Source organism: Podarcis liolepis (genome assembly GCF_965112155.1).
Source record: "Podarcis liolepis genome assembly, chromosome: 10".
Taxonomy (NCBI): Eukaryota; Metazoa; Chordata; class Lepidosauria; order Squamata; family Lacertidae; genus Podarcis; species Podarcis liolepis.
Window position 1 is genome coordinate 4,126,109 of NC_139562.1, and position 8,246 is coordinate 4,134,354.

Genomic DNA, 8,246 nt, shown 5'->3' on the forward strand with positions numbered 1-8,246 from the left:
TACTTTGCAAGACGATTGGGATGATACAAATGGTGTGTGACTCTTTCTTGTCTTGGGGTTGTTGTACGAAAATCCTTGGGCTCACTTGGATTTGACAAACAAAGACACCAGCCAAGAATATTGGAGCAAAACAGCAGCTTGTGGGCACATGCGCTAAACCCTGTCTGTGGTGCCTACCCCTTTTCCCCCAAATGATGAGATAAGAGACCAGAGTATGGGTTCAAATTGGCCACAACTTTATTGAGCTTCAGAAGTGGGAAACTTGGCACAGGCCTTGGCAGGTAACCCTCTCAGCCTGCCTGTGTGGTGTAGTGGTTAAGAGCGGTAGTCACGTAATCTGGGAAACCGGGTTCGCGTCTCCGCTCCTCCACATGCAGCTGCTGGGTGACCTTGGGCCAGTCACACTTCTGTGAAGTCTCTCAGCCCCACTCACCTCACAGAGTGTTTGTTGTGGGGGAGGAAGGGAAAGGAGAATGTTAGCCGCTTTGAGACTCCTGAAGGGGAGTGAAAGGCGGGATATCAAATCCAAACTCTTCTTCTTCTTCTTCTTCTTCCTGGCTGAGGATATGCAGGCAGTTGAGGCCCAGTGACAGGGGACTGCAAAGCGCAAACTTACACAGATTGCCCTTCCACCACTGCTCTAGGGCCAGGGACTCGCGGGTTTTGCCCTTTAATGGGCCCTGCAAACGCCAGCACATGGGGAGGGAGCATGAATGCATCACCCCCGACTTGATGATAGACTAAAGGATACCCTGCCAAGGCCTAAAACCGGCAAGGTTGTGACAAAATGCTATGGGGAAGGCGAAACCTGCCAATGCAGGGAAAATTCTTTCCCGGTTCTGAATACAGCAACCATCTTACGACCGCAGCAGTGCCCGCTGACCTGAAACACAAAATATTAGCCTGTAAGGAAATAATCATTAATTTGAAGGCCGCTGACCTAGGATGAAATTATGGAGGCAAGAAATTATTAATTTGAGGGAGGGTGGGTGGGTGATCCTGGAAGGAAGAACAGCAAAAGAGTCAGCCTCTTTTCTTTTGGCCGAGGGCAGGTCAAAGGCCGGTCCAAGCAGGTCTTCTACCCACCTCATAGAAGAAGCAGGAAGAAGCCTCAAACAAAGGATGGCTCCCACTTTTATAAGTTTCCCCTTATACCCATAATACACTTAGTGAAGCATCATGCACACATCACAAATACATCATGGTTATATAACATTATGGGAGGGGGTTTCCGGCAGAAACCTGATTACCAGGTTTGCCCCCATCTCTCCCTTGCCCTCTGCCTCATACCCATCAAGTGATACAATAGGAATATTGACATGTTCCTGGTTTTCCCTGTCAGGTAATCACACTTCTTTGTCCTGACCGAGAGGACAACCCACCCGCGTCCCTGCTCTATCTTAGAATCATAGAATTGCAGAGTTGTCCACCGGGCTCCCCAGACATTCATTTTCTCCTCTCATGAAATGATTGAGCAACGATAGCCAACACCAGTGCAATAATTGATTGCGGCAGGTTAATCGACAGCCCAACCTCCTGGGAGCCAATGAGAAAAGGAGAAAGCAAGAGGTGGACTCCTGGCCACAGATGACCTTTGCTTTGTAAGTGACAGGACGGAACGAAGGCACTCTCGGGGGGTCGGTGCTGCAAGAGAAACCACTGGCTTTTGCACTTTGCAAGCAGACCAACTTGCAACCTTCTTTCCGGGTTGATGACCAGCTTGTGGGAGAGGGAATCTGGGGCTCAGAGAGGCTGAGAGAGCTACAATGGGCCCCAGAAGGTCCTGGTGGGCAGCGCACTTAGGGCTGCTGCAGACTTAAAGCAACACCCTCTCCTTCCGTTGAACTTTGTGACCTCCCCAAATGAGCTGTTATCTCACAGAGGGCTTGCAATAGCTGGGATTGTTGTTGTTTAGTCATTGAGTTGTGTCCGACTCTTCGTGACCCCATGGACCAGAGCATGCCAGGCACTCCTGTCTTCCATTGCCTCCCGCAGTTTGGTAGCTTTGAGAACACTGTCCCACCATCTCGTCCTCTGTCGTCCTCTTCTCCTTGTGCCCTCCATCTCTCCCCACATCAGGGTCTTTTCCAGGGAGTCTTCTCTTCTCATGAGGTGGCCAAAGTCTTGGAGCCTCAGCTTCAGGATCTGTCCTTCCAGTGAGCACTCAGCGCTCAGAGGCTGGGATTAGCCTCTGGGAGAATTTGCCCTCATCAGAACATAAGAAGAGCTTGCTGGATCAGGCCAATGGACCATCATCTAGTTCAGTATCCTGTGTTCACAGTGACAACCTAGAGGCCTGGGGTAAACCCACAAGCAGGGTCCAAGCACAACAGTAACACTCATTCAAAGTGCTGGTACTGACCTTTAAAGCCCTAAACGGCCTCGGCCCATTAGATCTGAAGAAGCATCTCCACCCCCAACCTCCATCCCAGACACTGAGGTCCAGCACCGAGGATCTTCTGGCGGTTCCCTCCCTGTGAGATGTGAGGTTGCAGGGAACCAGGCAGAGGGCCTTCTCGGTGGTGGCTCCCTCCCTGTGGAACGCCCTCCCATCAGATGTCAAGGAAATAAACAACTATCTGACTTTTAGAATACAGTCCTGGCAGCCGTTATTGCATGTGGAAAGACTCTTTTATTATCCTTTGGGATGTCTGTTGTGAATATACCTAACAAGAAAAACTCTTAAGACACACCTTTCTACTCCCATTTCTGGTCCCAAATCTTGTTTGGGCCTCGAATCTCATTCTGTTCGGACTTTAGCATTTTGCGGTGCAAGGGGAGAACCTGCGGCTGAGTGGACAAGCTTGGCACAGAGCCAGCCACAAGTCACTGACCTGCCTTGGCTGCGTGTGGAACGAGCAGCTTGTTGCTTGAACAAGTAGGTGGGATCAAGTGCAAAGAGCAATCTGTTCGAGAGCCGTCATCTCCATGTCCTGGCAGGGGAACGGACTCTTTCAGAAGGTGATGGACTTGCCTTCATTGGGGGTGTTCTAAACAGAGGTCAAATGGCCCGCCACCAGCAATGCTTCATCTGTGATTCTTGCATTCCTAGATGGTCCTTGGAAGTCCCTTCTGACTCTACAGCTCTATGATTCTAGGCTGTGTGCCTAGTCCTGAATGGGTACCAGGCCTGGAGACCTCGGAGGATGACAGCAGGTCAACAGCCTTGAGGAGGAAGCAGGGCCCTCTGAAATGAGTGCTGTGGATCCCTCTGGGCTGACATCTGGTGAAGAACCTATGGAGGTGGAGCTGCTGGAGAAGGTGGAGTCCCTACCACCCAGTCCTTGAGAGGGTGCCAGAAGCTTCAGGTCAGCGTTGAAGGGCGACCGCACAGCATGCGCCAACAGACCCAGGGTTCTGCACAAGGGAGATACTCATGAGGAAGCAAACCCTGCCAGAACTTGTGGCCAGGGTGTGGTTCAGGATGACAGAAGATAAATGGTCTGCCTTTCGAGACTTCTAATTCTTGGAAATGCTACTGAGTCTAGACGCCCAGGCACTTTTGCCTGAATTCCCCCAGGTTCTAGGTCTTGGACGGTTGTCTCTGGCTTCATCTCTGCTTGGACCTGGACAGATTCACCGTGCTTGACCACGCTGGGCTTGGATTGGGCTTCAGTGGCAACTCTGCCCTTGTTGGTGAGTACTTTAGGAAAGCATTGTATCCGCAGTGCCTGGAACTTTATCCCTGCGGGTATCGAAGAGGTATATCACGATCTACTGGTCGATCCCCGAGTGATCGCTGTTGATTGTGGGCTCCCTTCCAACCATGGGATCCCTTCTGATCGCTCCCATCTGATTGCTTGTTGGAAGCACCCCACCTCCGTCCTCTGCCCCACCTCCGTCCTCGCTCTGCCTGTCTGTTACGTGAAATGGGCGGTCGTTATTGCTAGTTTAGTTTCCTGTATTGCTGCATTCGCCTGTTACCGTCTGTGTTGGTTTTGCGCATCTTATGACACCCCCTAAAAAAGCTAGACAACTTTGTCACCCACCAAAAAAGCTCAACAACTTTGGGCTCCCCTAAAAAAGCTGAACAACTTTGGCTTCCCTCCTCCCTCCGATGACCACGGCAAGTTGTTTTATACTAGGAGTAGATCATGGTCTTTAGGGCATGGGACGCGGGTGGCGCTGTGGGTAAAACCTCAGTGCCTAGGGCTTGCCGATTGCATGGTCGGCGGTTCAAATCCCCGCGGCGGGGTGAGCTCCCATCTTTCGGTCCCAGCTGCTGCCCACCTAGCAGTTCGAAAGCACCCCTAAGTGCAAGTAGATAAATAGGTACCGCTTTCTAGCGGGAAGGTAAACGGCGTTTCCGTGTGCTGCGCTGGTGCCGGCTCACCAGAGCAGCTTCGTCATGCTGGCCACGTGACCCGGAAGTGTCTCCGGACAGCGCTGGCTCCCGGCCTCTTAAGTGAGATGGGCGCACAACGCTAGAGTCGGACACGACTGGCCCGTACGGGCAGGGGTACCTTTACCTTTAGGCAAACTAAGGCCTGGGGGCCGGATCCAGCCCAATCGCCTTCTAAATCCAGCCTGCGAATGGTCCAGGAATCAGTGTGTTTTTACATGAGTAGAATGTGTCCTTTTATTTAAAATGCATCTCTGGGTTATTTGTGGGGCATAGGAATTCGTTCTCCCCCCCAAAAAAAATAAATATAGGTCTGAGGGACAGTGGACCGGCTGCCTGCTGAAAAAGTTTGCTGACCCCTGCTTTAGGCACCACCCACCAAGGAAGGTAACACAATAAAATTCAAAACAGTAACAATTAGTTGCACATCTGTTCCAAATCCAGTCAGAACTTTAGTTTGATTAATTCAACAAAGCTGATGAACTTGGTTCAGTGATACCAGCTTTTCAGAATCTGATAGTTATTTATACCTCCAGCATGCCCCCAAGGGATTTATTTATTCCATAACATTTATGCACTGCTTGATTGTTTAAAAAAAATAAACCCTCAAAGCAGTTTACAAAGAGAATGCAATAAAAACATGGTCAGGAAGAATCCAGAAAGCAACTCCTCAAAATATTCAAAAAAATAAAACCAGCAATAAACTGAAAACTCATTCACGTTCTACATGCCCAGGTAGACTTGTCTAAGCAAAAATGGTTTTAGCAGGCATCGCAACACCTGTTTGGTGTCAGTAGGCAGGGAGATCGAGTTTAGGTGCTGCTACACTAAAATATATCATTTTCTTACAAATGCATAATGGGTCTTATGTAGCGCCTGTGACAGGGCCACCGATCGAAGGGGTCAAGTGGTCAGGAAAAGCCTGGGAAGGCAGTGATTTGGAGAAGAATGTCGCGTGGACAAGGAAGAATTACTGGTCATGAGGACAAGGAAGAAAATTACTGTCCATGTTAAATGACAGTGTGCATCAGTGCTGGATTTACATATAAGCTAAACAAGCTCTAGCTTAGGGCCCCTCTCTCTTGGAGGCCCCCAAAACATTTAAAGGAAAAAAACAAACCTAGATGTACATTTCCAAAATATAAGATAAAAAACAAATAAAATAAAACCTACATACAGCAACAGTGTTTTGTGTTGTGTAGGCTCCTATGATGTAAGCAATGGGCCCCGCCTGCTAGCCTGCTCCCTAAAATATCACTGGTTTGCTCCTTTCTATATATAGGGTGCCTACATTCTGCATAGACTGGTTGCACTACAACATGGGCAAATGGCTTGAGATGCCTATTAGGTCCATAAATTACCATACAGCACATATTCCACACAAAAAACAGCGACAATTTGTTGTTGACAAAGGACAGCTGGACATATCAAGGGCCCCATTACCTTCAGTAGCTTAAAGGTAAAGGGACCGCTGACCATTAGGTCCAGTCGTGGCCAACTCTGGGGTTGCGGCGCTCATCTCGCTTTATTGGCGAGGGAGCCGGTGTACAGCTTCCGGGTCATGTGGCCAGCATGACTAAGCTGCTTCTGGCTAACCAGAGCAGCGCATGGAAACGCCGTTTACCTTCCCACTGGAGCAGTACCTACCGTATTGATCTACTTGCACTTTGATGTGCTTTCGAACTGCTAGGTTGGCAGGAGCAGGGACCGAGCAACGGGAGCTCACCCTGTCGTGGGGATTCAAACCGCCGACCTTCTAATCAGCAAGTCCTAGGCTCTGAGGTTTAACCCACAGCGCCACCCACGTCCCTTTTGGCCTGTAAAAGCCAATGCCAATTTTCTTAGGACATCACTTTTTTTTTTACTCCAAGGGGCTCAAGGTGGCGAATATGGTTCTTCTCCTCATTTAAACTCCCAGTGCTGCTGCTGCCACCAGTTTCCACACACACTACAGAATCTACTGGAGTTAAACTCAGGAAACGGACAAGGGGAGCAGTTAGTCATTTCCCACTAGTTTTATACTCTTTCCACTCCTATCAAAGCAGCGTAAACATAATAGGACACAGGCAGGAACTTTCAGGAAGAGACAACAGAACAATAGAAAAGAGGTTTTATAAGAAATTAGTCATCCCAAAGACTAACTTCTCCTGTTCGTAACCTCTGAATAGTGTAAAATCCCTAGATTAGTGGTTCGCAAAGTGGGTGGTTCCACCACCTTGGGGCAAGGGGGAAGTCTGGAGTGTAAGCCAGGCTTTAGAAGAAGAAGGAGAGTTTTGGATTTGATATCCCGCTTTATCACTACCCGAAGGAGTCTCCAAGCGGCTAACACTCTCCTTTCCCTTCCTCCCCCACAACAAACACTCTGTGAGGTGAGTGAGGCTGAGAGACTTCAGAGAAGTGTGACTAGCCCAAGGTCACCCAGCAGCTGCATGTGGAGGAGTGGGGAATCGAACCCGGTTCACCAGATTACAAGTCCACCGCTCTTAACCACTACACTACAGTGGCTCTCCCAGCTGCACAGAAGCTGGTGGTGGAGAGAACTTGTTGATATTTTGTATTTTTATATTTTTAAATGGTAATAAGAACAAGCAGAGGGGAGGACTGTTGGGGCTCCTGGATGAGGAACAGTGAGAGGGGCAGCAAGCTCATAATAATAATAATATAATAATTTATAATTTGTACCCCGCCCATCTGGCTGGGTCTCCCCAGCCAGTCTGGGCGGCTTCCAACAAAGATTAAAAATACATTAAAATGTCACACATTTATAACTTCCCTGAACAGGGCTGCCTTCAGATGTCTTCTAAATGTCAGGTAGTTGTTTATCTCTTTGACATCTGATAGGAGGGCGTTCCACAGGGTGGGTGCCACTACAGAGAACGCTCTCTGCCTGGTTCCCTGTAGCTTTGCTTCTTGCAGTGAGGGACCCACCAGAAGGCCCTCGGTGCTGGACCTCCATGTCTGGGCAGAACGATAGGGGTGGAGATGCTCCCTCAGGTATACTGAGCCGAGGCCGTTTAGGGCTTTAAAGGTCAACACCAACACTTTGAATTGTGCTCGGAAATGTACTGGGACTCAATGTAGGTCTTTCAAGACCAGTGTTATGTGGTCTCGGCTGCCACTCCCAGTCACCAGTCTAGCTCAGTGACTGCCCCAGGCAGCAAAAACCCAGCTATGCCATTGGCAAGAACTTAGGTTTAGCTTGGAAAAGGGAAATTGAGGGGCGATATGAGAGCCATCTTCAAATATCTAAAGGGCTGTCCCATGGAAGATGGAGCAAACTTGTTTTCTCCTGATCTGGAGGGTAGGACTCAAACCAATGACTTCAAGTGACAAGAAAGGAGATTCCGACTAAACGTCAGGAAGAACTTTCTGATGGTAAGAGCTGTTCAACCGTGGAATGGTCTCCCTTGGGAGGTTAGGTGGCCCTCTATCAGGGATTCTGTAGTTGAGATTCCTGTGTTGCAGTGGGTTGGACTAGATGACCATTGGGAGTAATTTCCAGCTCTCTGATTCTATGAATCCTTGCAGGACACGTCCAGTATAAGGACTTCTACCAGGGACTACAATATCCTTTTTGACCCAAGGCAACCAGAACTGGACACAGTACTCCCGATGTGGTTGCACCATAGATTTGAAGAATGGCACTGAGATTTTCAATTCCTTTCCTAATAATCCCTAGCATGGAATTTGCCCTTTTCACAGCTGCCACACAATGGAAAAATGTCTTCATTGAGCTATTCACTACAACCACCTTGAGTCCCTGACAGGAAAGAATGCATTAAAAAATATAAATTAAATGAAAGCCTAAGGTCTCATGTTAGAATATCTGCAATTAGCAAAACTGACGGGATCAGTTACAGGAATATCAAAACAAAAAACAACTAGAGAATGGATAATATTTAAG